Source organism: Pleurodeles waltl, chromosome 8 (assembly GCF_031143425.1).
Source record: "Pleurodeles waltl isolate 20211129_DDA chromosome 8, aPleWal1.hap1.20221129, whole genome shotgun sequence".
In the NCBI taxonomy this organism is placed as follows: Eukaryota; Metazoa; Chordata; class Amphibia; order Caudata; family Salamandridae; genus Pleurodeles; species Pleurodeles waltl.
This window is the reverse complement of record NC_090447.1, coordinates 716,013,482-716,041,123: the sequence shown is the minus strand read 5'-3', so window position 1 is coordinate 716,041,123 and position 27,642 is coordinate 716,013,482. Positions and strand designations below refer to the sequence as shown.

Genomic DNA, 27,642 nt, shown 5'->3' with positions numbered 1-27,642 from the left:
ATATTGTGACCCGCCAGTGGCCGACACCCGCATTAAAGGGGTTAATAAAATATCTACTGGTCCATGGGACAGGTTGCTTCTTGAATCTACTTGTCCTGTAAAAAAATCTACTTGTCTCTTTGGTGCCTTGTAGCGGGGCAACAAATTATGGAAAGAATGTCATTATGTAAGAGCTTTGATAATAGCCTCTCTGATTATGCCAGGGCTACTACTATAGTAGGGCTTGAATATTTGCAATTTCAATCCCTGCTATAGCAATATCCTTATTTTGCCACCTTTCTGCAGATCTTCATACTTGGGCTGGAGGAAGCAGTAAGCAATAGTTCCAGGGCTGGAAAGTTGTTTTGCTCAGTACCAGAACTACTGTGGCAATCAGTGGCATAACGAAACTGGAGGGCTCCCCAGATTCACTCAGGGCAGGTGCTGTGGGGACCCCCTTGGGGGGCCGGGGGGCCTTTGTTATGCCACTGGTGGCAATGTGTGCTTCTTGAGACCAAACACTTTTTTTTTCTTTTTGCCAGTGTTTGTTACAATGGTGAGGGCCTGGCAGCTCCCACAACAACAAAGTGTTACAAAATCCATGTCAAAACAAGATATGCATTGACGAAACCAAAAATAAAATGTTCATGCTTCCCATACTCGTGTTGAAAATGGTTACACTGATTTTCCATTAGGAATATTTTTGGGAAATACTAGCATGCATGAACACATATTAGTAAATGATGCTTCAAAAAAATAGCACTTAAAATTTCATAGTAGCTAAACGTTTGTCCTATTTGCATTTTTTTTCGAACTTTTTATTTTGAAAGCAAAGAATCATCAATCTTGCTTAAAAGCTTCTGCAAACATTTGCATCTAATCAGAGAGCATTCTGGGAGCATTATACTTAGCCTCATAATGTTAATCTTTTCAAACGTGTGTACTATTTTTTTTATTCTTTTTTTTTTTTTTTTACTGGAACCACTGTCAGTAGTGCAGTGTGACCTTAAAATGTTTGTTTACAGCGCTTACCCTAATGATGAAGGCTTTTCATTAATGAACCATAGATACAAGCTAGAACAGTATTAACATATGGACACATATATTCCCTCAGCTGCAGACAGTTCCCTTCTCTGTAAACTGGCAGCCAAAGGGGTTTGTGCTACAGGGGATTGGGCCTACTTGTCCCAAGGACAAAATAAACATGAAAACTTGTTGCCCTTAACCTCAAACAATATGCGTCGGGCGATAGGAATTCTACATCCCTGATCGGGCAGAGTGGACAAATCCTTGGGACTGCCAAGTGACTTTCCAAGTCTGCCATATATGGATTAAAAAGAAGAGGGGCAAGGATGCAACCCTGTTTCAGACCTTTATTAGTACGATTTTTTTCAGAGGCTGCCAAGTTTGCAGATAATTTGAATCTTAACCATGTGCCACTGTATATCGATTCTATTACCTTTAGGTTTGATGGTATCCCCCACTTAGTTTTGTCCATAACTGACCTCTTGGGATGTTGTCAAACGTCTTTGTGAAATCAATAAAAGCTGGACGCGTCACACCAATCAGGCAACGTAGGGTCAGGAGATTGTCCTCAATGGAACTATGCTTTATGAAAGCTGATCTGAAACCAAGGGATCGGTTTCTACTCAGTTACCCAGGTTTCCAGGTCTTTATACAATAGCCTTGTGTAGCTGTGCCCTTTAATGCCTAGCAGCACCATCATTCTGAAATTTTCAGGAGACACTCTGCTTCCCCTTTTGTGTATAGACACAAGAATTGAACCTTTCCAACTTTTGGGAATGGTAGTCATGGTGTAGTATTAAGAAAAGAGCAGGGTTAAGACAGATGTCCAAAGATTTAGATCAGATTTTAGTAGGGCCGCCAGAAGGCCATTTGGCCCTGGTGCCCCGGCTGTTCTCATTTTCCTAAGAGCAATTTCTACCTTTTTTAAAGGTGGCCAGGGATTAATATTAGGTAGAGTCTGTAAGATGGTCTCCTCCATCTCTCTTAATAGGCCATATGTCTTATGTGATGTTTCCAAGAGTGATGTCCACGGGTGAGACTCCTTGATAGTCTGAACAGGTTGGCTGTCCTGGGTAAGCAGACATGAGGCCATCTTTTTATGATTGCTGTTTAAATCCGTTAATGCAGAATTGCTGCTTTATATATTCAGACCATTGCTCTGCAGAGATATTACAAAGCCTTTGGATTTCAAGGTTGAGTGAGCGTGTTCACTAACCTCCTGAATTTCTTTGAGTCTTATCTTGAGAGCAGCAGGAAGCTGGCAAGGTTGGTTCTTCCGCCTTCTGTTTATCCTCCCTTAGTTGTCTTCTATAGACGTGCCTAAAATGTTCAACTTTTCTTTCATACCCTTTGTATCCTGGTTTTTGTGCTTGAGGCAGCATAGGCTTTTATTTCGCTATTTTCTTAAGCTTTTTGTTGTATGTGTGATACAATTTGCGCAACATTCCCCTTTAGTGATGCCTTTAGAAGTTCCATGCTGCTACTGCCTCTTATATGCAGTGTATAAGCTGATGTCAGCACATACTTAAGTGAACCTATATCAGGCTTGTGCTGCTGTTTCTGGTGCAGGTACACGGAAGCAATTGCCAAAGCAAATAAGTCCAAAAGGCGAGATGTACTGGCTATGCCAATGCACGTCGTTGGTAGGCACAATTTCTGTGCTTTTTTACACAGTGGCATAGGTGCACCTCTGGCAATAGCTTTTGAGACAGTGTTAATATATGGCACCCAGTCTAGATGGATAGAACGAAAAATAGATGGAATTTTGCCTAACCCCAGGGCCTTGCCCTGTCTTTGGGAGCAAATCACAGCCAATGAATCTTCAAGGGAAAAGCTAAGTGGCACACTCTCATGATGGGGGGGTTGCTGAATATCCACCAAGGGTGTGTGGCTACCTGTTGGATGACTGAACAGGATTGCAGTAAAGCAATTTTAAGTGATCTTCTCATTTCCTTGCCATATGGATTACTCAGGTTGGTCTTTGGCACCATGGCTCACTATCTACCAAAATGTCTGAGTCTTTCTTGGCCCATGCCACCAAAAGGACTCCCCAAGTTGCTTCTTCCCAAAGTGCCCTGGCCAATCTAATAGTTTCCCGTTATGCTGCTCTGAACTTCCGATAGACCGGAGACCTACTGCCTTGCTTTAAGGTGGTTACAAGGTTGTTCCTTGCCTTCCTACAAGTGTCTGAAACCATTCTGGGGATTTTGGCTTCTTAACAGCCTACCTAAATCCCTTTGTCAAATGTTGTTTGTGGTTTGAAAATAAGAAGCTCTGGTACTCGAGAATTTAATCTGAGCACTCAGTAGTCAAACATCGTATTCATTTGGGTAGCCACAGTGTCATAGATGCTGAAGATCACATCCTCGGAGGAACAAACTGCGTTCAAATTAACATTTTTGCAGTTGTCAGCCACTGCCATAGTGTCACTACTAAGCATGGGTGGGTGAAACGCAAGATTACAGACTGTTAGAATTAAGGGGTCATTATTGCTTGTCTCTCTGTCTAACTGCAATATTCAACACAGATCCACAAATACATAGGTCTAGGAGGGTGTAATCTATTTAACTTGCATAATTGGAGCAGTATTCGAGTCTGAAATGGAATGGGCATTGGAGGCAGGTAAGCTGTGGGTTAGAGAAAGATCCACTATTTTCAAGGTGGCCTTGGAAATATAACTCCTAGATGGAGAGCTTAACTCTGGAAGGTGTCATACTGCATTCTCATCAGCACACAGGCTTCATGAATTGTTATTGGGCTTTAAGGTTAAATGTAGATCCCCTGTGGTGATGATGTTATGAGATGCCGCATATGTCAATATCTGATCCAAATAGACGGTAGTTCTTGTTTCTTTCTGCCTAGCCGTACTTCTGTTACACATGTTGATTTGTAAAATAGGAGTGCTAGTAGTATGCGTTGAGACACGCCCCTCGATATCCAGCGAGGATAATGGCAGCTGCAGAAAAGTCCATTTTAATGTAATGATCAACCAGACTAGCAAGCCTCCTGAGGGTCTCCCTGCGAAAGAACACGTTGCTGGGGGCAAATAAACTTTTATAGCCATTCCTGTAAATATTTTCCACTGCCCACCTCTCTTGAAAGAGACACACCACTTGGTCATCAATGAATTTCCACCACTCATCCTCTCATTTCATTTCAATCCTTGCCTCGTTCCAACTGAGTAATGATACTAATACATGGCGTATAATAGGGGATCTGGAGTTATTACTATGGCAGGGGAGGGGACGGTTTGAGGAGATTGAATTAAGAAGAGCCCTAGCAATCCCTATATATTTTAATGCTAACAAATGGACTCAAGTAGGATTCATCTGATTGCCAGCGGGATCAGCCCTCACAGATTCGATTCTGCACATCTCTGCATCTAATTCACAAGTAGTAGGACCAAAAGACAACGTTGCAATATCGCTAGGTGCTAGCTCTCCATATGATTTGGCAGTGTCTCCAGCAAGGTTGCCTTGTGCACAATTGTTAACGCTAGGAGCAAACTCAGCTTGACCGTTGGCAACAAAACAACATCTTTAACCCCCGGTTTTGGGTGCAGGTGTTGGGAAAGCTATTTTGGCTTTGATAAAGAAGTCCCTCTGCTTGTGCCAGGACCAGGGGAGGTTGGATCTCAAGGTCCTCTCTCATTGGAAGGCAGTTAATCATTCTCAGTCAGTCAGGGCCATGTCGCGATTGGTTGTAGGAATTTGGAATTGGGCTGACATTAGACCCTCGCTTTGGGGGTTATTCATCAACATAGTCAGCAGCTGGCGAAAAAAATACCCTAGGGGAACAGCTTTATGTGATGCTCAGCGATTTGGCAAAACTTGAAGAGCAAATTATGTACTAGCCTTGGATGCCTGAAATTAATTATCCTGCAGACTCCCTCTAACGTTTTCTTTAGCGGGTCCACCCATCGTACCTGCGAGCCATCATAATGTTGTGAATGTTTGAGGTTGGAAAATACGTTTGAAGTGGAGCCAATGCAAAGTCTTATTCCTGCACTTGCAAGATTGATTCTCCTGCATGCTGGGACAACTGGAGGGGTGAGTCATTATCACTACCTATGGACAAACAGCAGGGGTAGATTGATAAGGCCAGTATGTGGAGACTGTAGTGTTGCATCCCAAGTCATTTGACAAACAGCTGCCCACCCCAATAAGCTGTTGAGTATGGTCTGGGGGACAATTAGCTAGGGAAGTTGCACCACCACACTCCCAAGCCCTCCAAATAGCAGTTGCCCCATGCACTATCACAATATACATTTTTAGAAGCAGGTGGGGAGCAGCTTAAGTCCTTATCCCTTTTAATAAGGCTATTACAGCTGCAAGTGCCAGTGGAAAAGATCACTGTCACTCCAAGATGCTTTGAATAGTTGGTTGGTCACCTCGTAGATCTTCAAGGTGAGGGTGTGCTGGTGACACATGAAGGGGTAAATTACACAAGTTCTGTTTTATGGCTTCTGACCACCCTTCAATCGGTAAGAGGAGTCTTTTACAAAACAAGGCGAGATGATGGATCAACAGTTGAGGTCTGTGCAATTAAGCGTCTACCTGGACTTATAACTTTAGTTTTGGATACATGAAGGCATTATTTGCATTTAACTGGTGGACCCTCATCAAACAGAGCAATTGGCCTTGATTGAGGGCAGTAATAGCATTAGGCAAGTCATTTGTAACATTAGATAAGTCTGCCACTGTTAAACTCGTGGATGTTGAAGATGAGACTTGGGGCAAGATTTGAGATAGGTTGGAACATTCCAATGAAAGATGTGCAAGTTCCGAGATGAGCTCGAAAGTGAAAGAGTCAATTCAATTTCTTTATTAATTACTCCTATGGCTCGTTGAATAAAATCCATCAAGAGATGAGTTTAATGGGACCTGGGCAGAGATGATAGTGCCTTACATTTCCCTATGATATGCCAATTGGAGTTAAAAGAGCAGATGGAGAACTAAACCAAGGCAAGTTGATAGAGATTAAGTTGTTGGCTGCAGTCAAGCCTTAAATAAGCAGCTTCAAACCGGAGAAAATATGATAAAATGAGCCACTTCAGCAATTAAAAACGACTCAAATGAACTGATCCTGCTCTTGGCACAGAATATAAAAATACAATTTCTTACTTGGTACGTAGGGGAAGGAAACAGCAGAAGAGGTTTGGGGGGGGAGGGAACACAGGTGACGGAGCACGCTTTTGTAGCACTGGTGTCTCACATGCCCCTCTCCCTCAGGGTACACTAAAAACTGGAACTTGGAGTCCCCAAAATTAAGTAAACATCCACCATAATCAGTCTAATTCTAACCTAAATTATAACAGCATACATGTGCTAATTAATTAAATTTCTTTATGTACAGCCATGTAACTCCTTCCCGTATATGTTTCATGCCATTAGGCCTGAAGTCAGGACTACATACTAAGACATCTCTCCAGCAGTCTGTCCAGCTGTGGGAATTTGCACCTCGTAACAGAAGTCTCCATAAAAATATAACTACTGTGTGTATGGTGCTCCATGGAGCAAGGAGAAGTCCGCTTGTGCTTAGCTTCTGTTCTGCTTCACAGAACAGTAAATAATACTTCTCTTCAAATTAAAGGAAGTACATGGAAGATTACGTTTATAGTATCTCCTCTCCTTCAAAACAAGATGTTTTCTCCCTTTAGCAACTTTTCATCTACCATGTTTATTAAGGTTGTATGGGATTTCATAGAAAAATAAATTCATGTAATACCATTAAATGGTTTCTCAGTAATCTAAACTGTTTACTGGAAATTTTCCGAATGAATGCCATTTACCTTTTCATAGAAAGCAATTCACAGAAAATATTTTCGGTAGAAACTGGCTTTTGAATGCTTATTTTTTATTTATTTTTTTTAACTGTAAATGCAATGGTTGCAGGTCTTACTTTCAGAAACAATTTTGTCTGAGATATTTATTTCAGTGCTTTACTTCAGGGGACATTGTTTCATAAATATATCTTTTACATTGTCAACAGTTACTTAGGATGCTTTGAATTTACTGTCCCATCACCACATGTAAATATCATCCGTCACTGACCCCTCAGCATCCATCCCTGCCGACTAAGAGCCTTCGCCACACCTAAACTAGACTAATCCCAGAAGGCTAAAAGTCCTTTCTATACCACAAATCCACCATCCCTGAATCATAAGATCGTGTACTAACCATAACTCCACCGATTCATGAACCTTAAAAATCCCTTTCGATGACTAAACCCAACCCATTCCATACCTCTTAAAACACCTCAGGACACCCAAAGTCCATCCATCCCTGAACCCTAAAAAACCCTCACCGCCCTTAAACAGCAGCCACACATGACCCTTAGGAATTCATTACCCTAAACTCTTTCCTGAACCCAAAAAAACTCTTTCTACATCTAAACTCCACCCATTCCTGAATCCTTAAAACCCCTCACGACCCTAAATTCCACACCATGCTGAACCCTAAAAACTGCCCATAATTGAACCCTAAAAACCCTCACCAGCCCTAAACTTCACCCTTCCATGAACCCTAAAACTCTTCAACACCCTTACTCTATCCGTTACTGAAACCTAAAACACTTCACATATCTCAACATCACTCATCCATGAAACCTAAAAATCCCTCACCACACTACACTCATCTTTGAACCCTAAAAAAGCCTTTCTATGCCTAATCTCAAATTATTATTGACCCCTAAAACCCTCACCACCTTAAACATTACCAATCTATGATTCTAAAAATCTCATAGTAGTCCTAAACCCCAGCTATGTTTATTGTAATTTTACAATTTTCATGAAAATTATATTTTCTTGAAAATATTTGCTTTTGGGGGCATGGCCTTTAGCTCAGCAAACATGGCACTCGTCTCCCAAGGTTTGAACTCCCTTTCTGGGCTCAGTGCCACATCCTGAGACAGCAGAGGAGTCAGATAATGTGGAGGGGAAAATGACTGAAGCCGTCCATTTGGTGGCTGATTTGTCTGCCTAGAAGCTGAAATCTGAAGCTGAAATCTGAAGCAGAGCACTCCGGGGCGCCTGTGAGATCCAGCAGCCATCTTCTACCTACTGCAGATCCAATGTACCCAAAACGAAGGAAGCAGCACTTGAGGTTTGGGTGCTCCTGCAAACACAGTGAGCTCACCAGGAGATGCAGGCGGTCTAGCCCCAGAGGTGAGGGGGCAGTGCCTCGCATACAAAAGGTGGCCGGAATGCTGTCCACAGGGCCCTGATGTCAGACATGTGGCGGTGCGCGGTCTAGTGCCCGTGCCAGTCACCTCTGTGGCAGAGTCAGGCGGGATGTCACTCCACAAGTACCTGCTCCCCTGTGCCAAGTCTCTGTGTTTGGGAGCTTCTTGTGAGAAAGCCCATAAAGCTGCTGTTTCGGGACACTGGTGGTCACGCTCTTCACACAGGTCCCTTTGAGGGCCTTGCTGTTTATGGAAGGGGCCTTGTGTTCTGTGTACAATAGGTTTGTTGTTTGCTCGTCCATTAATGCCCCTATGATGCCTTTTTCTGTTCCCACAGGTTGGGGTAGTCACTTTGGACTACAAGTCCCAGCATTTGCGGCGGGCAGCCATTTTGGGTATAGTAGGTCCACCTAAAACAAGCCATGCCCTGGAGAACGTGCTCACTATTCTCCTGCACCGCTTGACCGAACAGTTGCACCAGTCTTCCTGCTTTGGCCCTGTGGTGTCAGAGCGGCTGTTCTTCAGAGTCTTTTTGTTACACTGCTGTGAGAGGGCGCTCTTTGGATTTCTCTTGTTCCCCGCAGGCTCCTGCTGCGTTTCCAGAGCGCATAAAAGTTTTAAAGAGCCTTTTGGGCACGTGCTGGTACACAGCAGGCCGTGCTTTGACTAGTAAGGTTTCTTAGAGCAGCACATTCATTTCTCATCTTCGGCAGCATTGCCAGAGCAGAGAGTGTCGTGTCGCTGCGCCGCTGGCTTAGTAACGACACAAAGCCTTTCGGTTAGTCTAAACAGATGCACCACTTTATTCAGTGCTCTCGGCTCTTTACGTCTGGACACAACTCTACAGTACGGCATTCCAGAGTTCTCCCTTTCGCACCTTCCTCCCCCGCTTATATGCCCCTGCTCACGTCATGCCTGGGCCGTTACACACACGGCTCAAACATGAGGGGTGTCTTACAGACGGCACCCATGCGAGATGGGCTGGCCCGAGTGCAAAGGCCAACACTACAGAGCGCATTCCCCCCTAGCAAAGTGATCACATATATTTGCATGTTTGATATTATGATCCACTGCCATTATTTAGCGTAAGCCTCATGCCCGGGGCTCATTTCAGGTTCTTTTAGGGTGACCACCCGTCCGTAAATTTCACGGACTGTCCGTAATTTCGCCCTGCCGTCCGTTGTCCGTGATGAAAGTCTTCACGGACAGCATTTGTCCGTAATTTTAGCCATTCACCTAAAGGACAACAGAGGCAGGGCGAAATTATGGGCAGATCAGTCTCCCCAGCTGGACTGGAAGGCAGGGAGTCTCCTGTGTTCTGAGGGAGGGGCAGACAGATAAGAATCAGACCTTCTTGCCAGGGGGTCTCCTTCCCTAAAGATATGCAAATGTGCCCAACTGGTTAATCTGCAAATACAAAGGGGCTTGAAAACCTCCATTGACTTTACTAAAAGGAGTCACTTGAAGTTTTCTGGTGGCAAAGATATTTCTTTTAGAGAGGTATTGTAATGGTGTTCCAAAGTGAGCTGTGGGGTGTGTGGTTTTAATGGAGTGTTATAACATTTTTTTTAGTACTAGGTATAAACTGTATATTATTCAAATCTGTATTTGAAAAGCACTTTTTTTTAATTTAACCGAAATGTGTTTGCGCATTTTGTAGCAGCCTTTATTATGATGTAATTGTTTTTTTCACAGTTCTTTCAGGTACCTCGGTACCTCGTAGTACTAACAAACATTGGCAAAGCCAATAGGTCTCATCTACGAAAGAGTTATTGGCCCTGCTAATGTGTTTTAGCCATTAGCAATGTTGTACACCAGAGTAGCTGCTGTTCAGCATGGCTTAAAGTTAGTGGCATAGTTGTGTGGAGTGGAGTAGAGTGGCATAGGAGCAGTGGTGTAGAGCCCTGTGGTGCAAAGTATAGTGCAGTGGGGTACAGTGCAGTTGTTTAGAGTGTGTTAGCATAGAGTACAGTGGTTTAGATTGCAGTGGCATGGAGTGGCGTGGGACAGAGTAGAGTGGCATAGAGTGCAGTGGAGTAGAGTGGCATACAATGGAGTAGCAGAGAGAGCAGTAGTGTAGAGTGGTGCAGTGGCATAGATTGCAGAGTAGACTGGCGTTGCAGGGAGTACAGTGGCGTAGTGTAGAGTGGTGCAGAGTAGAGCAAAGTGCTGTAGAGTGGAGTGATGTAGAGTGGCATAGAGTCCAGTGGAATAGAATGCAGTAGTACATTGGTGTATAATACAGTGGTGGAGAGTGGAACGCTGCAGAGTAGAGTGTCAGTGCAGTGATGTAGAGTGGCACAGAGAGCAGTGGCGTAGAGTACAGTGGTACAGAGTAGAGGGCAGTGGCGTACAGTGCAGTTGTTTAGAGTGCATTGGCGCAGAGTGCAGTGGCATAGAGTGGCATGGGGTAAAGTGGCATACAATGGAGTAGCAGAGAGAGCAGTAGTGTAGAGTGGTGCAGTGGCATAGATTGCAGAGTAGACTGGTGTTGCAGGGAGTGCAGTGGCATAGTGTAGAGTGGTGCAGAGTAGAGCAAAGTGCTGTAGAGTGGAGTGATGTAGAGTGGCATAGAGTGCAGTGGCATAGAATGCAGTAGTACATTGGTGTATAGTACAGTGGTGGAGAGTGGAACGCTGCAGAGTAGAGTGTCAGTGCAGTGATGTAGAGTGGCACAGAGAGCAGTGGTGTAGAGTACAGTGGTACAGAGTAGAGGGCAGTGGTGTACAGTGCAGTTGTTTAGAGTGCATTGGCGCAGAGTGCAGTGGCATAGAGTGGCATGGGGTAGAGTTACATAGAGTGCAGTGGAGTAGTGTGGCATACAATAGAGTAGCAGAGAGTGCAGTAATGCAGAGTGGTGCAGTGTCAGAGTGCAGAGTAGACTCATGTGGCATAGAGTGCAGTGGTGTAGAGTGGTGCAGATTGGAGTATTGTGGAGTGGTGTAGAGTAGAGTATAGTGCCTAGAGTGCAGTGGCATAGAGTAGAGTGGTGTAGAGTGCAGAGTAGAGTGTCAGTGCAGTGGTGTACAGGTTCTGGCAAGGCAAGAGAAAGCTGTGCATGATAACCCTGAATGGTCAGTAGGAAACAATGAGCAGTGCATTAAGCCTTTCTTAAAAGTCTTTACTGGTAAACCCCATCTCATGCAGGGAGGTGGGCAGAAAGCCAGCCACCCATTGGACCTGTGCAGCTGAATAATAGCATTCTAAGTCCAGAAGACCTAATCCACCCGCAGTCACAGTTAGCTTTAGAGTGGAAAGAGCTCCTGATGGTGCAGCAGTGACCAAATCAGATGTGTGGCCTGTCTGAAGAAGGAATGAAGGACGAGCAGAGGAAGGTTTGCAAAATAATACTAATCATTGGGGTAGCACACCATCTTCACTAGTGCCACATGGCCTCTACAAAAAGCAGAAGAGAAGACCAAAAAGCAAACTGGACTTGGAGGGACCGTTCGCTCTGCCGAGATTTTCTTCCTGGAAATTAGTGTAAGAATGGTAGATATTAATCATTAGGTATCAAAAGGTAACTGGTTCCCAGTTCAATCTGAGATCTAAATGTATATAAAGGCAAAAACAGTGCCATATGTCAAAGAAACACTAATTACAATTTAACATTTGTATATTGTGTTTGTGCAATTTACATCCCAAATATTTTGAAGATTCTATGTGTACTTGACACTTAGGGATAACACAGATCTCTAGTTTGCCTTTTGCTCAATTTCAAAACCATATAAAGACATGGACAAAGCGGGCAATTGCCTTGCACAACCTTGCAAGGGGTCTGGCCCCTGCTCACCCTTCAAAAGCACTAACAGCGGACCATTGCACCAGAAGAGTTTGCCAAGGTGGATGGGTGTTGCTTGTTCAACCACTTGACAGTGCCCCTTCTGTTTCGCTCCTGTGTGCAGAGACAACTCCCCAGGTTCCCAATACCTTCCGATAGTCCTGGTGGACACATCTTGTCTGATTTTAGGAATTGTCCCACCTTGTACTTCTCTTCCTTATTTAACCAGTTCTTGGCAACAACCCTTTGAATTACTTGCTGTGGATCTCCCATTTGCTCTCGATTTCATCCTCCTCTTTTATTATCTTTGATTGGTAGTCCGGGCTCCCATTTCTGAGATAAATATAGAGTCCCAGACATACACTCTAGTGCTGTGAGACCACAGACAAGTTATGGGTACATCACATCCTGACATTAGGTGTGAGACTGTCGCCCACACCATCTGCCCTGCCTCGTTAAGTTGAAAGTCCATGGGCGGTTGGGGTAAGCCAGATGTTTTTGTTCAATTTGTTTAAACTAGCATAAGGTTAATTACCTTAATGTTTCCCAAACTGTTTGCCAGGGGTTTTAAAATGTTCAGAAACAGAATCAAAATTTTGCTGTTACTTTCTCTTCAGGAAAGATCGGGTAGATTTGGGTAGGGGTGATGGCCTTGCCGCCGTACTGAAGGGCATTAATTTACTACTGAACAAGGACGTAATGCGACACCTGAATGTAGCATACCAGGAAGCAATCACAAAAAAACCACAGTGAATAAATAGTGCTATGTTAAAAAAGAGTAAATAAATGCACTGACAACATAGTGAGGCATGGCCTCTCTTGCGTGTGTCTGTAAAACTGACGTTTGTTCTTGAATTTTTGTCCTGAATTTTGACCCTTTGTCCTGAATTTTTGTCCTGAATTTTGACCCTTTGTCCTGAATTTTTTATAGTCCTGTCCAGAATTTGCCTCAATGCCAGGTGGTCACCCTATTTAGGAGACTAATTCTCCAACTTGAAGCTACACAGAGATAGTCTGCCAAAATGCTACGTATTCTGAATACAAAGCCTACTGCTTGATTGATAGAGAGTGTGTTGATTATTGGATGTGAGCAGTATCAGATCGGCTAAACACTTCGATACTAAACAGATACTTAACAAGAAACCAAGCATAATGGGTGCTTAGAGTTAAGAATACAGCGAAATGTATCAGTGGCATTCTGAGGATATCACAAACTGAGTTACAAAGCAAGTGGTGTGAGCGCTTGTGAATTCTTGCATTGTGTTAGGCATTTTGCCTTTCAGATCTCCTTCCCTGCTGTCCACTTCCCACACCCTTCCCCTCACCTGGCCACTCCAATACTCAGCGCTACCACAGCATTCTGAGTTTGAGGTGCCAGGAGCTGGGCCTCGTAGAGCATCATGAGGATCCCAAGGAATCAGCTATCTAGACACCTGAGGATTTAGCAAAAAGGAGCCCTGTAGCTGCCACTAATGCACTGTTCCCTCTTCTGTGACCCCACATTAACTAGCATGGGCTACCTGAAAGTGAAGGCTTCCTAGGGGGTGCATCCCTAGGGTGCAAAGTGACTTTACCCAACTGGGCAATTGCGGGACTGGAGGATAGCCGGCGAACTGCTGCCCACTTGTTGCCAGGGGGGTGCATTTGGCTGTGACCACCTATACCACTGCTTGGTGAAGAGAATCCTGGCCTATGAAACAGCACAAGGACCAGAAAGGGATCTTGGGAACATTCTATGTCATAAAAGAAGGAGGACCTGAATTTTGCCTTTCAGATCTCCTTCCCTGCTGTCCAGTTCCCACACCTTACGAAGAAGGACCTGCAAACATACCTCAACAACACGTTACACAGAAAGCAAACCAACATGCCTGCCATCCAAATGCAGGCCTTGAAATCTGACCTGGCTTATAGTTTGCCTGCAGTCTAGAAGGCCATACATGCGATGGGTGAGCGTGTTGCAACAAATGACGACGAAGGTATCACTATGACCGAGGGTACAGTAAAACTATAAGAGGCAGAGTCTAAAGCAGAAACGCAAATTGTTCAACTCAGGGATAAGTGTGCTGATCTAGAAGACAGAATGAGATGCAGCAATACAAAACTTAGTCACATCTGAAGCGGAGGAGAGAGAAGATATTACATGCTTCTGTGCAGTCCTGTTTCACGCCATATTTAAGGATGACCAAAAGAGTAAGCATACCCATTGTTAGGGCACATAGAGTCTGGGTCCAAAGCCCTGAAGCTCTACCAGATTTCCATGTTTTCTAAGCCAATCCAGTGGAATTGTATCAGGATCTTTCCCAAGCCAAGACTAACAAACGCTGTGTACCGTCACAGCAGAACTGCGGAAACAGCAGATCCGCTACCACTGGATGTTCCTCTTTGCACTGTAGTTCCGTATTGATGCTAAAACTTGTACTGTTCGTACGCCTAAGGAGACACAAGAAATCCTAGGCCCACCCGCAGAGGAGTCCAACAACTCTCCCTGGCAGCGACACAGAACAACAAAGGAGCCCCAAGCCACATTATATAAACGATTGAGTGAGTGGACCTTGCCATTACACACTGGTATTGTTATGCAGGTGTTAAAAAGAGGTGACACGTTACTTGGGGTGGGGAACTACCCTGACCGCCCCAAACCCCTGTGGAACAGTGATCTCTTGCGGAGGTTAGAGCTCCGAGAGGATTTAAGAAAAAGGCACTTCTGGATATTGATCACCTGGGGGATGTCTGGAGGGAGCAGGCATTGGTGACGTTTGATGATGTCCCTCAAGAATACACATGGCGGAGAACGAGCACTATAGGTATGTACAACTGGGGCACACCTTGCATTGTCATATGGTAGAGTGTGACCAGCTACGGGAATCAGCCTCAATGGAGGAGCGCCTCCTCTCAGCTCCACTTGAAAATAAGGCAATCTCCATGAGCTATAAGAAATTGATTAATAATTCCCCTCATCCGCTGACCGCCCTGCACATGGCCTGGGAGGGAGATGTAGGGGTATTAGATGATGACGATTGAGTGGAGGCAAAACAGAGCTCCAGAGAGGTTGCAATACGGGCTCACTTCAGATTGATCCAATTGCGAATGCTACGCAGGGCTTACTATTCCAGGGTGCTCATAGACCGAATGGGCTGGGTTGACTTCCCACTCTATCTGAGGCAATGGGGGCAGGTGGGAACCTACTTCCATATATTATGGAGTGTTCCGGTATACAGTGCTTTTGGGAGGGAGTACTGGGGGTTCTCACTAGGGTGCTGTGGCAGGAGGTCCCCTTGAACCATAAACTGCTCCTATTAAATATAACTGGAGAGGAGGTCTGGCCAAAGTTCCAAAGGCTATTGCTTACAATGGCAGCAATAGTGGCCAAGAGCAATATAGCATGTGCTTGGGGAGCGGGAACTTCTACCCGAGTAGAAGAGTGGAAGACTGACCTGGATTGTGCCAATGGGCAGAGAGAGCAGTCTACCAGAATAGGGAATGCCCCAAAAAACTTGACAAGATATTAGGCGGCTGGAGTGCTTACAGGGGGGGATGAATGAGTGAAGGGCTAGGAGGGGGTATAAAGAGCCTAGAGCTGCAACAATTCCTGGACCATTCACTGCTATTGTTAAGAACAGTGATGCTGCATGCTTACTATGTCCAGGAATCTGTTGAAAGCTATTTCTACATGCCAGAGGGATACTGTATCAATCACTGGCAATTGTCTAAACTAAGAAAAATTGTTTTATGTTGATTAATAAAAAGATTTCCCCAAAAATAAAAAATGACCCAAAAGATAGATGGGAGAAACTCAAATCATTGTGGAGGGTCACATGTGAAGAACTTGCCTTCTTGTCTGGGACCTGTCCACAAGTGTTATATTTAGGTAAATCTAGGTAAACTCCACTGGAAGCCTTGGGGCACCTTCTCACCTTTGTGGCAGCTGAGCTTCTCAAGGTCTCAGATTAGGTTATGGAATGTAGCCTTAACTTACAGGTTATATGTTTATTTGTTTGTATCATTGACTACTGAACTGCCTTAGCACACCTACTTTTGTCACTGCCACGTAGATGGGTTAGACCCTGAGCTCTACAGGACTCAGGCCACAGCTGTGAAGAGGGAGGTGTGGATGGTTGGTCAAGTGGGGTTTGGGAAGTTGGGCGGTTATCATTGGGCACAATAGTTGCACTGGGAGAGTTTGAGCTTGCTTCCTTGTTACTTTTGGGGCTTTGGTTGTGGTGGGTATGGGGGAGGGAGGGAAAGGGGAGAGAAGCGGCGGGTTACTCTGATATATATATATATAGACACACATACACACATACATACACACACACACACACACACATACACACGACAGATTGGTAAACTGCTAATATCGTACGTGTAACAGGCAACGGTACGTGTGCTATATGGCAGCTGCTTTGTGTTTTAACAGCATATTCACATTTGAGTCACTGTTTGTTGCCCGTTATTGATATGAATTTATGTATGTAATGACCATGTCAGTTCCTCCTTCACCTACCATGATCAAGGCTTTGGCCGAAACACGTTGGTGTGGACATACTTGGTGAATAAATCGTTTACTGCAATTTGATGTTGTCCGTGGCATCCTTGATGAAGGGACCCGTTGTTTGAGTGTCCGGAAAAGGTTACAGGGACGTTATCGTTAGGAAATCGAATAAAAAAAAATATTTAAAAAAACTTTAGAAATTCACTATGAAAATCAAAGGTTAGAGGGGCGTTATAGTTAGGTTCAGAGAGACTTAGAAGTCAGACTCTTACCAGACAAATCCCCGCTGTTTGAGGAAAAAAGGCCACAGTAATGGATAAGTTGACTGCCATTGAGGACTTCTATGCAGATTTATACTGTGAGGAATCCATAGATCACATTGAAGTGCAGGCCTTTATTGCAGGAGCCCAGCTACTGTGCGTTAGCAAACCTAAAATGGATAAGCTGGAGGAATTGATAAATGATGAGGAAGTAGCAGCGGTAATCTGTGATCTCTACCCTGATTTTGTCCCAGGGCCTGAAGGCTTCACAAACAGGTTCCACAAACATTTCAAGGAAAACCTTATTCCACATTTATTATCCCTCCATTCTCCTTTCTCTGCTCCCATTTGGTGACACCGTCCATGCTGGAGGCACATAAACCCCTGGTACTGGAGCGGGGCAAACCGGCATCAGAGTACTGTTCCTACCACCCTATTGCGTAGCTGAATATGGATGTGAAAATATTCACAAAGATAGTAGTAAATAGATTTCTGCCACACATGCCATACTTGATCAATACAGATCACTCAGGGTTTGTCTTGCACAGAAAATCAGCAGATAATATTAGGAGAGTACCTAATATGATGACCTGGATAGCAGCCAGCAATAAATCTCCTAGTGCTGGAGTATTGGTTAATGGTGAGAGGGATCCCCCTATATCTAGGTACTTGGCAGCCATGACTGTTGTCCCTGTTACTATTTGTCCTTGTAGTGGAACCTCTAGCTGCAACCATTCAAAGACATTCAGGGATTGAGGGAATGGCGGGGGGAGCAACATACTTCACATTGATTTGCAGGCAATATCCTCCTCAGATTGACAAACTCCACACACTAGATTCCTCAGGCGATGGAGGTGATAGCTGCATATGCTAAGATATTTAGGTTCAAAGTAAACCTGGAAAAAGTCAGAAATGTTGAGTGTGGGTATTTCGAAGGAAACGTGCGTAGCTGACCAACCTGCTTCCACTCTGGTGGGCTGCAGGCAAGAAACAATTAACTTGGAGTGTATATCGCCCCACCCCCCCCAACCACCATCAACTGTTCACGGCAAACTACACAAGCCTTACTATTATCATCAAGGCTGACCTCGCTGGAGGTCTCTCTAGATCTCCTGGATAGAGAGACTGGCCATTATTAAGCAAAACATTTTCCTGAATTTGCTGCATCTGTTTCAAGCGCTACCGGTTAAGATCCTGGGAAGTGACTTAAAATTGCTACAAAAACCATCAATAACTTTATATGGTTAGGAAGCAAGTGCGAGTGTCGAGACTGGTTTTGCAAGCCACCAAGGTACAAGGGAAACTAGCGCTTCCAGATATTCTTTGAAAGGCCCCTTTACAAAACAAAACTCCATTGGGTCCATATGGCTTTTGTGGACATGGGGCGGGCATCTGTCCATTTGGCTTTTGCAGTTATGGGGTGGGCACCTTGGGCTGTAGTGTGGCTTCGGAGGCCAGTGATGCCTGCTGTATGCTAGATGCTCAAAATTTCCTTTAAGATTTGGGATTCATTGAACAGAACTCACGCACAAACTACATTTCCAGCCTCATTCACAACCTTGAAAGACAACATAGATTTCGCCCCACAGGCATGGATCCCACAGTCGATGTTTAGGGAACTTGAGTCGCCAGTGGGTACGTTCCTGTGGGGTTCCTGCCATAGAGGAGTGGCATTACTACACTACAGTGATCATTGGGGGTAAAGGGCTTAGCCATCCCGGATTTTGGATCTTTCTACCTGGGTGCACAACTGCAATGGCTGACGCAATGGGTGGTGGGAAGACCGACTCCCAAACGGGAGATGGGATCGGAAGTACCTCAACACTTGATCAAAGCACTACTGTGGTTTAAAGATTCCACGATGCTGTCTGTGTGATCAGATGCTTGTAAAGTCACCCGTGGGAGTTCCATATTCCACGGACATCCCGCTTATAACACTACAGTTTCTCTTCCTTGGGAGAAACTGGAGAAGACTAGCGGAGTGGATGGCAACAGGAGTGACAACATTGGGGGACTTCTACAGAGGCTAGGTGCTCCTCCCATTTGAGGTGTTCCGGGTGGAGTATAACCTACACAAGAACTGTATGTGTATCATTACATCATCAGGGATGTATAAAACAGTTATCATCCCATACAGGGCGATATGGGAGGACATGATGATGCCCCTGGGCACGTTGAGAGGAATACATAGGGAAGCCCACAGTTGAGAAGGATTAGGCAGCTGTATTAGAGAGAGTACCCAAAATATCTAGGAATGGCAGATTCAAACTCAAACTTTTATGTGTTGAATAGAGCATACCTTACACTTGGGAGAATAAATCAATAAACTCTGTTTAAATAAAAAAAAATTAAAAAAACAAATAAATATTTTTTTATTTTTTTTAAACCACAGATGGAGAAAAAGGTTTCTCACATTGGTCGAAAGGGGGTTGTAGAATATTGCACGATTTATTCATAGGTGGCGAGATCAAGGACTTCTTGATGTGCAAGAAAGACTTCGGTCTACAGGAGACCAAGTGGATGTGTTCTTTCCAGCTGCGACACTGGGCCCTTTTCCCTACTAATAAGCTAATGGCCATATGGAAGCTGACCAAGTGAGAGACGTTTTTCACCACCTATTCGGCCGAAGGGTCTCATATCCAATATCTATACTCTCCTTATGGCAGGACCTGAGACCCATGAGTGGTCTTATATGAGGCACTGGCCTCGAAACTTACATCGCCCAATCCCACAGAAACAATGGCAAAAACTATGGGATGATATCCCATTCCTATTCAAAAGCGTACAACAGGGAGCACAAGTACGCTCAGTCCGACGGCCAGTGATGGAGGGAGTGTGGCCATTAAGGAGATGTGGTCCACATGTGGTGAGAATGACCCAAGCTGACTGCCTACCGGAAGTAGATCCTAAGTCACATGGTGGGGGGCGGGGGGAATAGTGGGCTGTTTGCTGCAACCAGAGCAACTATAATTCTGGAACTTTGACTTGAGGGGTATGATCACATGTCACAGGGGGACTGAAGGATTATCTTCAATATGCTGTTCAGAGTTCCTACCATGCAGGAAAGGCAAGTATGTTTTGGGCTTTGACAACAATGGAAAAACTCACCCAGGGGCTTTATGACATGGATCATGAATTTGAAACTCACCGGCGGATCCTGTTTGACTACTTGTCAGAAGCTGGGCCGGGACTAGGATGCCCTACATAGTGAAGCTCCCTCTGACTTTCAGATGGGTGGAGGGCATTGCAAGACTCTGGTACAAAGAATGATTGGCTGTCTGATCCTCTAGAGCAGCGTAAGACAATAGCACTACAATATGTGAATATGTCTATTGTGAAGTGGATGGGGAGGGGACAGTAATGAAACAAAAAGAATGACAGAGGATTCAGGGGAAGGGTGTCTTCCTTAAAAATTTAAAATTGAAAATTCTGCTCGTGTTTGCTTGGTTAGACCACAGTTTTTTAACAGTGTTGTAACATCCATCAGCCTTTGTTCTACTTACGTTGTCGTATTAATGCTGGAGATGGGGAGGAAATGTTCCTTTAATTTTAGATTTGTTTGTATTTCTTTAAAATAGTCTCTCCTTAAAATTGGTTAATTGGTTTCTCCAATGTGGTTCCTCGGTTTTCGTTTTCCATTAAATCACAATCAGTTTATTAAAGAGCTTCAGAAAATTGTTAAATCGTTCTCGGATTATTGTGAACCTCAGATACCCTGACAGTTGAGACATAAATAAAAAAAATGTAACATTTTCTCTTAAGCCCTTCTACAATTCTGAAATACCTCCCCTGTTTCCTTGGCAGTATCTTCCAGTTGATTATTTTCCACTTTCAGATGCATCACTAGTGTCTGCAGATGCTCAAGCTACTCCACATTGTCTTCTATTGTCTGTAGCCCAGAACATTATTTTCAGTGATTCAATTTATCCCTCGTGGTGCACAAATGTACACAAACATGATCTAGTGTTCATGGCTTTCCTTTCACTGTCGCTTTAAGGGCTGCCCTCTCCTTAAATAGATGACATTAATGCCTGTGTGTATGCAAATTAGGTTCACATCTTGTGCCCATACTTTATCAATCATCCAAAATCAATTAGTCGAATTACCTACCAATATTTTAACGAGCTGGTTAACAACATAGTTGCATTTTTTTTATTTTGTGTCTATGTTGAGCCATGTACAATCTCTTTGCAACCACTCCATCACTGTGACCTTGCTGAATATCTTTAGATCTGACCTACAGACAGCTTTAACTGTCTCTCCAGCCTGATGTTTTCACAAAAAATATATACAAACATATATACATAGAGGGGCTTACAGTTAGCCCTCTTTATCCACTTCTCTGATGAAGTGCCATTGACATTTTATTTCCACAGATGCTGGTGTTACCCAAGAACTTTGGATTTTACTAAAATTATGTGGATAATATACCTAGTTAAGGGTGCTTTCAGTCATCTCTCTTCATTCAATCGTCAGTTGCTGTGTCATTCACATTTTGCTTCTGCCTACTACAGCATACAGCATGGGGCAATAGGTCAGCCTACACCAGCCACCGGTTAACTTCACTTTGAGTGATCGCATTTTGCTCTTTCACAAGGAGCACATCCTCACACAAAATAGTTCCCTTCAGAGACAATGCTTTTGTTTAGTATAAGTAGTTTATTGTTGCCTCTGAGTGTAGAGGCTGATGTGATAATAGAACACTTTTTTTATCAAATGTGAGCACTGCTAGCATTACAGCTTTATCAGTTCCTGTGCTAATGCTTTTTGTAAATTCTTTTTAGATTGCTAATACTTTTGTAAATTCCTTTCAGAGTGGCCGTTGCTTATCTGACTGCTGCTATTTGACAACATATAACACTGCGTCCATTTGAAACTGTTTTTGTAAAGTTATCCTTTTTTTAGTATGCACACAATGAAGTACATTTACAACTGCATTCCTGTATGTACGTTAAGGACTACAATTATACTCGTAAACCAGTTTACTCTGTACGTCATTCTTGTCTGGCTCTCTAGTTTGCTTTTAATGCTTGTGTGTTGTGTTCCTAAAAAGGTTTAACTATTATATTACTAATTGAAGTTGTGCTGTTTATTCCAATCTAACTATCTGTCAATCTATCAGTGACTCGGTCTATCCACCTCTCTATCCATCTTTCTAGTTCCCTGGCTATCTGCCTAGTAGACTGTACATCAACCTTTGTACCTACCCGTCTGTCTTTCTACCAGTCTCTCCATCCATCATTGCAACACTATCTATCTTACCTATATAGTCCGGCAGCTCCCACAACAACAACGCTTTGCAAAAAACATGAAAGAGCAAAACGAGAATTGCCAAAGCCAATAGGCTGGCAGACAATACCAGATACTGGTTTTAGTAATGCTTGTTTTATATGCACTTGGTTGCATTTGTGAAAAAGTGAAAAATACAGGCAAGTTTCCAGAGTAGTTTTTACATCATATGTGAGAACACATTTATATGGCTATTTACAGAGTGTATGGTAAAACAAAAAGCAAATTCCAAACATCCCTTGAAACAATCCCTCTATTTGGGCAATACACACTGAGGAGCAGGATCAGTGTAGTTGAAAAAGTCCTGATGGAGAGACTGGACATAGAGGTTGCCTAGTAACAGATGATATTTGTGCTGCTTGCAATTTACTCTTCTTACGGAGTTGGGCATTCATGGTCTGTGGTGACACGGTTGAGGCTTCATATCTGCATAATCCAAATGCCAAGTGGCAGAAGGCCTGATTTAGTGGGCGAGAGCAAGGGCGTTTAATGAACTCAGAATGGGGAATAAAAACGCACAACTATATAGGGGAACTTAATGTAATCCATGCTCATATCGGCATATTTTTTAATGAACCTGTGGCATTTTTTCTCTGGTCTGAATGGGCAGCTGTTTTGCAGATAGTGCAAATGTGTGTGGGGGCGGGGGGACTAAGCCAGTTCCAGAAATAGCAAACCAAATGGGACAATGCTTGAATACTGGTAGGCATCATAACAGCCAATGTACCATCAAGGAAAGCCAGTACAAATGGTATACCTCCAGTTACTTCACAACCAGAATAAAGTTAATTGTGTCCATCATGTGGTCTTAGCCCAGGTCTCTATTACAGATGCTTGTTTCATTATCTTTCTTTCAGATGTTTACAGGCTGCGCATTAACAGTGGGTGCACCACTCCCGGATAAGCTGCTGTGGTACAGCAGGAGGCCAAAAAATCCAAAAGTCTGACAAAAAAGCACTACATTTGAAAGTATATTTTCAGGAAAAACGAGGGAGGAGTGGGTCAAGCAACAATATGGATGGACTGGGGGACAAGAAGCAAGCAACAACACAGAAGGGTGGAGTGGGGGCTCAAGCAACAACAACAGACAGCAAGATGAGATCAGGATGGAGGCAAGCAACAAAACGATGAGAGCCAAGCAACCGTTGACAACACAGGACTTTGAGGCCAAGCAACCAACAATGCGGGATGTGTGGTTGGGGGCCAAGGAACAACGGGCGACTTTAGGGCCAAAGCAACAATGCAGGACAAGTGGGCAGGATCCAGGCAACCAACAACGCAGGGCGGGTGGGTATTTGCCAGGCAGCCAACAACGCAGGGCGGGTGGGTATTTGCCAGGCTACCAACAACACTGATCAGATGGGTGTCAGCCAGCTAACCAACAATGTGGGGTGGGTGGGTGTAAGGCATCCAACAACTCATGCCAGGCAACCATCAACATGGGGCCAGACAACAAGCAACACCGGGTGGATGGGTGCCAACCAACAAAGAGAACCAGGCGATCAACCAACAATGCTTTACTGGCAACCAACAACACATTGCCAGGCAACCAACAATGCAGGGTAAGCTGGTGGATTGCCAGGCAACCAACAACACAGAGCGGGCGGGTGGCAACCAACAAATCATGCTAGAGAACCAACAACACGCTTGCCTGGCAACCAACAACATTAGCTTGCTGGCAATCAACAATACGGGACTTGGGGGCCAGTCATCCAGCAAAGCAGGACCAGTGGATGAGTGGCTGCGGATCAAGCAACAATGTAGGACTGGCGGGAGGTTGGAGACCAAGAAACAACACAAGTTATGTCCCAGCAATGAGCAGTACATGGATGGTGGAACGACCCAGTATTGGGGGACTTGGGTGGGGGGGCCACAAGCAACCGCGTGGGACTTGGGGGCCCCCCAACCACAACGGACGGTGAGTTGAGGGCAAGCACCAACAAGGATCACAACAGAGGATGGGTGAGGTGACAAGCACCAATGCAGGCGAGTGGGGACAAGCACCAATGCAGACAGAGGTAGGGACAAGCACCAATACAGAAAGTGGGTGGGAAATAGTACCAAGACATACAGCAGGTGAGAACAAGCACCAAGACAGAGGGGGACAAAAGCACATGGGTGTGGGTGGAAAATAATCTCCTGAGAGAGATTGTCTGCAGAAGTAGCTCCAAAAGCACGAGCAGTGAAAGAACACAATTACTTGGGACATGCTCCAGAAGAGGACAATCACACTAAGGGGAAATGAAGCCAGTGCACATTGACCAAAGAGAAGCGAAAAAATGAGCGTGATGATGAAGCTAATCAATATTAAGCTATGGGTGGATTTAAAGCCCACTGTAAATCAACAAAATTTCTTGCAAGCGACAGTGCATGCGCCGTCTCAGGGGAGACTTAAAGTACCTTCAGAGCTGTGAACCATAAACCTGTGCCTATTTCTCAAACTTCATCTATCACTCCATTAAGCGCTGCATTCCATAACACAGTAACTGTGGTCCTCTTGCATGACATGAAAACACTTCCTATACAGGCCTGCCAAGTGCCACGCATCATGTGTTAGAGTAACGCTTTTGATTCCATGTTCCCGCATCACTACAAGGACAAAGATTATCATGCAAATTAGCCGAAAAGAAGAGCTAAACATGTTATCTCTCCCCATCCCTTGCAGTGGTTGGCTTTACTGTATTCCTACAGTTAACAGTGACATGGACAATCTGACAATGGACAGTCTGGTAAGTTTTGATACTGCTCACCCCTGATCCATCACCCCAGTTATTTTGTAGCCACAACCACAATGCTTCCTGGAACTGGTGCCTCCATATATGCATGTGCCTCATACCACTACTCGCCATGCCCACCAGCATAGGAGTTACAGCTGTGAAATCCATGTGAGTGGAGCACGCATGAGCAATCCATAGATCACATGTTTTTTCCATCATCATTGCTCAGCAAAGGAGTCAGTGCTGGAACCAGCGATGTGATAACTTGGCCATGAACATCCGTGAGATCAACAGAGCAGCTGTTTGGGGATCTCCACTGAGATTGGATTCACAGCTGTATTAAAGGCCTGCACATATTTGCTACACAGGCTGGTGCACTGGATACAGAAGCAGATCAGCACCTGAAAAGGGCTGTGCCGCCACTCAACAAGGCCAAAGTGTGCTAGGTACCAGTGTAAATTAAGACTAATCATTATGGAGTCTTCTGGGTAGAGCTGCTTTAAGTCTATGGGTTGACTGCAGCACTGACAGCGCAATTGTAAACCCAGAATGTCACCCCTATGAAACTGCTTTTCAGGCTGTGACACAAGCATCAAGCCTAAAAAACATTTATCAGGAATAACGAAATGCCAATTATAAGAGAAATAACAAAAACATGTATGTGTTTACTTTTCTCAGTTCAAAACCCCCAAAATAAACCTTGTAAACACAGAAATGCCAGGGTTCAGCTCATGACATCAGTTAAGTAAATCAAGAATGGGTAATAACGCACTATGGAATATGATTGTTTAGGTCGCAGTCTACTAGACAGTGCAGCAGTCTTTTATGCTAAAGACATCTTGGGGACTTTAAGAAAGTTGACCTAGCGATGCATTCTGCTCGTTGATTCCCACTGGCTATGTGGTTCGTAACTCACACTTTCTGGCTTTCCGTTTGCTGGCTTTATTTGCTCTTGGCTCTCCAGGTTCAGTTTGTCTCCCCCATTGTCTAAACCATGTTTTCTGTATTCTTCCAAGAACTACCTTTCTGTTAACAAGCCTTTAAAACCTGTTCTTAACTCATCACATTTGCTTGCATTCAAAGACCAAAATTACAGGTCAGGTGCTGTCTTCCAAGCGTGCTTGTTTACTTTTCTTTCTCTGACTTCAAAGCAAGAGGATTTATGTGACAATCTCGCTAGGTACTGGGGATAAGAAGGAGATTTTTTTTCTAGCACGTGACAACATTTAAATTAACTGGGTAAGTATTTAAAAAAATATCAGAAATATGAACGCAATAATGAAGCACATTTTATGTTATTTCTTAAGTGTGTTGGAAATAAATACTTTAATATGATCAAAACGACTCATTAAATTAGGTGCTGCAATTTTCACACATTTCCTCTGTGCACTCTATAGTTTTATTAGTAAAACTGTATGTCTTTGTAAATGTATTGAACATTTCAATTGAAAATGTGCTATCTGTAATTTCAGAGTCTTACCACACGATGAATACTTCACTGTACGCCACTCTGCATCACTCCACACCACTTTACTCTATGCCAATGCACTCTTCGCCATTCTACTCTACACCACTGTAGCCTAGCCCACGCCAATCTACTCTACACAACTCCACTCTATACCACTCTGCACCATCACTGCACTCTACTCTGTAGCATTCAATTCTTTACACCTGTACTCTAGAACAATCCCCAGGACGTCACTCTACTCTGCACTTTAAACCACTTTACTCTATGCCACTCTACGCAACTGCAATCTAGCCTGCACCACTCCACTTAACTCTACTCTGAAACAATCTACTCAACGCCACTGCAACACTGCACTCTATGCCACTGCATTGTACTTAGCCTCCCTGTACGCTACACCTCTGCACTCCGACACACTACTCTGCAACACTATACTCCCCGTCACTCTACTCTGCACTACTCCACCATACGATACTGCACTGTCTCTCGACTCTACGCCACTGCACTCCATGCCACTCGGCTGTACTCTGCGCCACTATACTCTGCATAACTCTAAGCCACTTCACTCTGCGCCCTACCACTCTAATCTATGCCACTGCATTCTATGACTCTGCACTCTACGCTGCTGAATTCAATACCACTGCACTTCAACACTCTATGCCAATGCACTGTAGACCAGTCCACTGCACACCATGCCACTCCAATACACGCCACTCTCTGCAACTCCACTCTACACCCGTCTTTGCCATTCCACTCAACTATACTCCGGGCCACTCTCCTCTATGCCACTAACTTTTAGCCATGCTAAACAGCAGCCACGCTGGTGAAAAACATTGCTAAAACATATTAGCAAAGTTAATAGCTGTTCCATAAGCAAGACATACTCGTTTTGTCAATGCTTGTTTTCAAAGGCGTTTTCGTTGTGTTGCAATTCAGTCACACGTTCATTCAACTATTTCTTGGCCTTGACATTTATTAAAACGTTAAAGTATGTAAAAGGTCTGACTTAATTCTCTTTCTGCAAGTTCTACATTTTTAGGGAACCGACCACAGCAGAAAAGTGAAACTACAAATCCATGAGTGCAATAAGCATTTGGCTACAAACATGACTTCTGGCTAATATTCATTTACTTATTAATTACAGAAGGATTACTTCTTTCATCTCTGCATGACAGTAATTAATCGCTGTCCTGGTATTATGTAGTTGAAGCACCAGTGTCAGACAAAAGTTTCAACTCCTTAGAGTGGCATAAGTGGGCCCTGATGGGTGCAACCACTAGAAGCAAATTTCACAGAAGCAGGATAATACATTTGGTGTTTGCAGGTCAAACTGACATTACACCAAAACGAGCCAGGACTATCGGCTTTGGCAGTTGCATAAGCTAAACAAGTGCAACAATGGCTTTGTTGTATTTAATACTGAAAATGCTTCAGTTCTAAAATGAGAATTT

General features: G+C 44.0%; 1 protein-coding gene across 4 annotated transcripts in view; it reads right to left on the bottom strand.

The window, feature by feature from the left end:
- Positions 1 to 27,642, bottom strand: part of LOC138250244 (cytoskeletal protein Sojo-like) — a 196,605-nt gene that overhangs the window by 168,511 nt on the left and 452 nt on the right. The window lies entirely within an intron of this gene.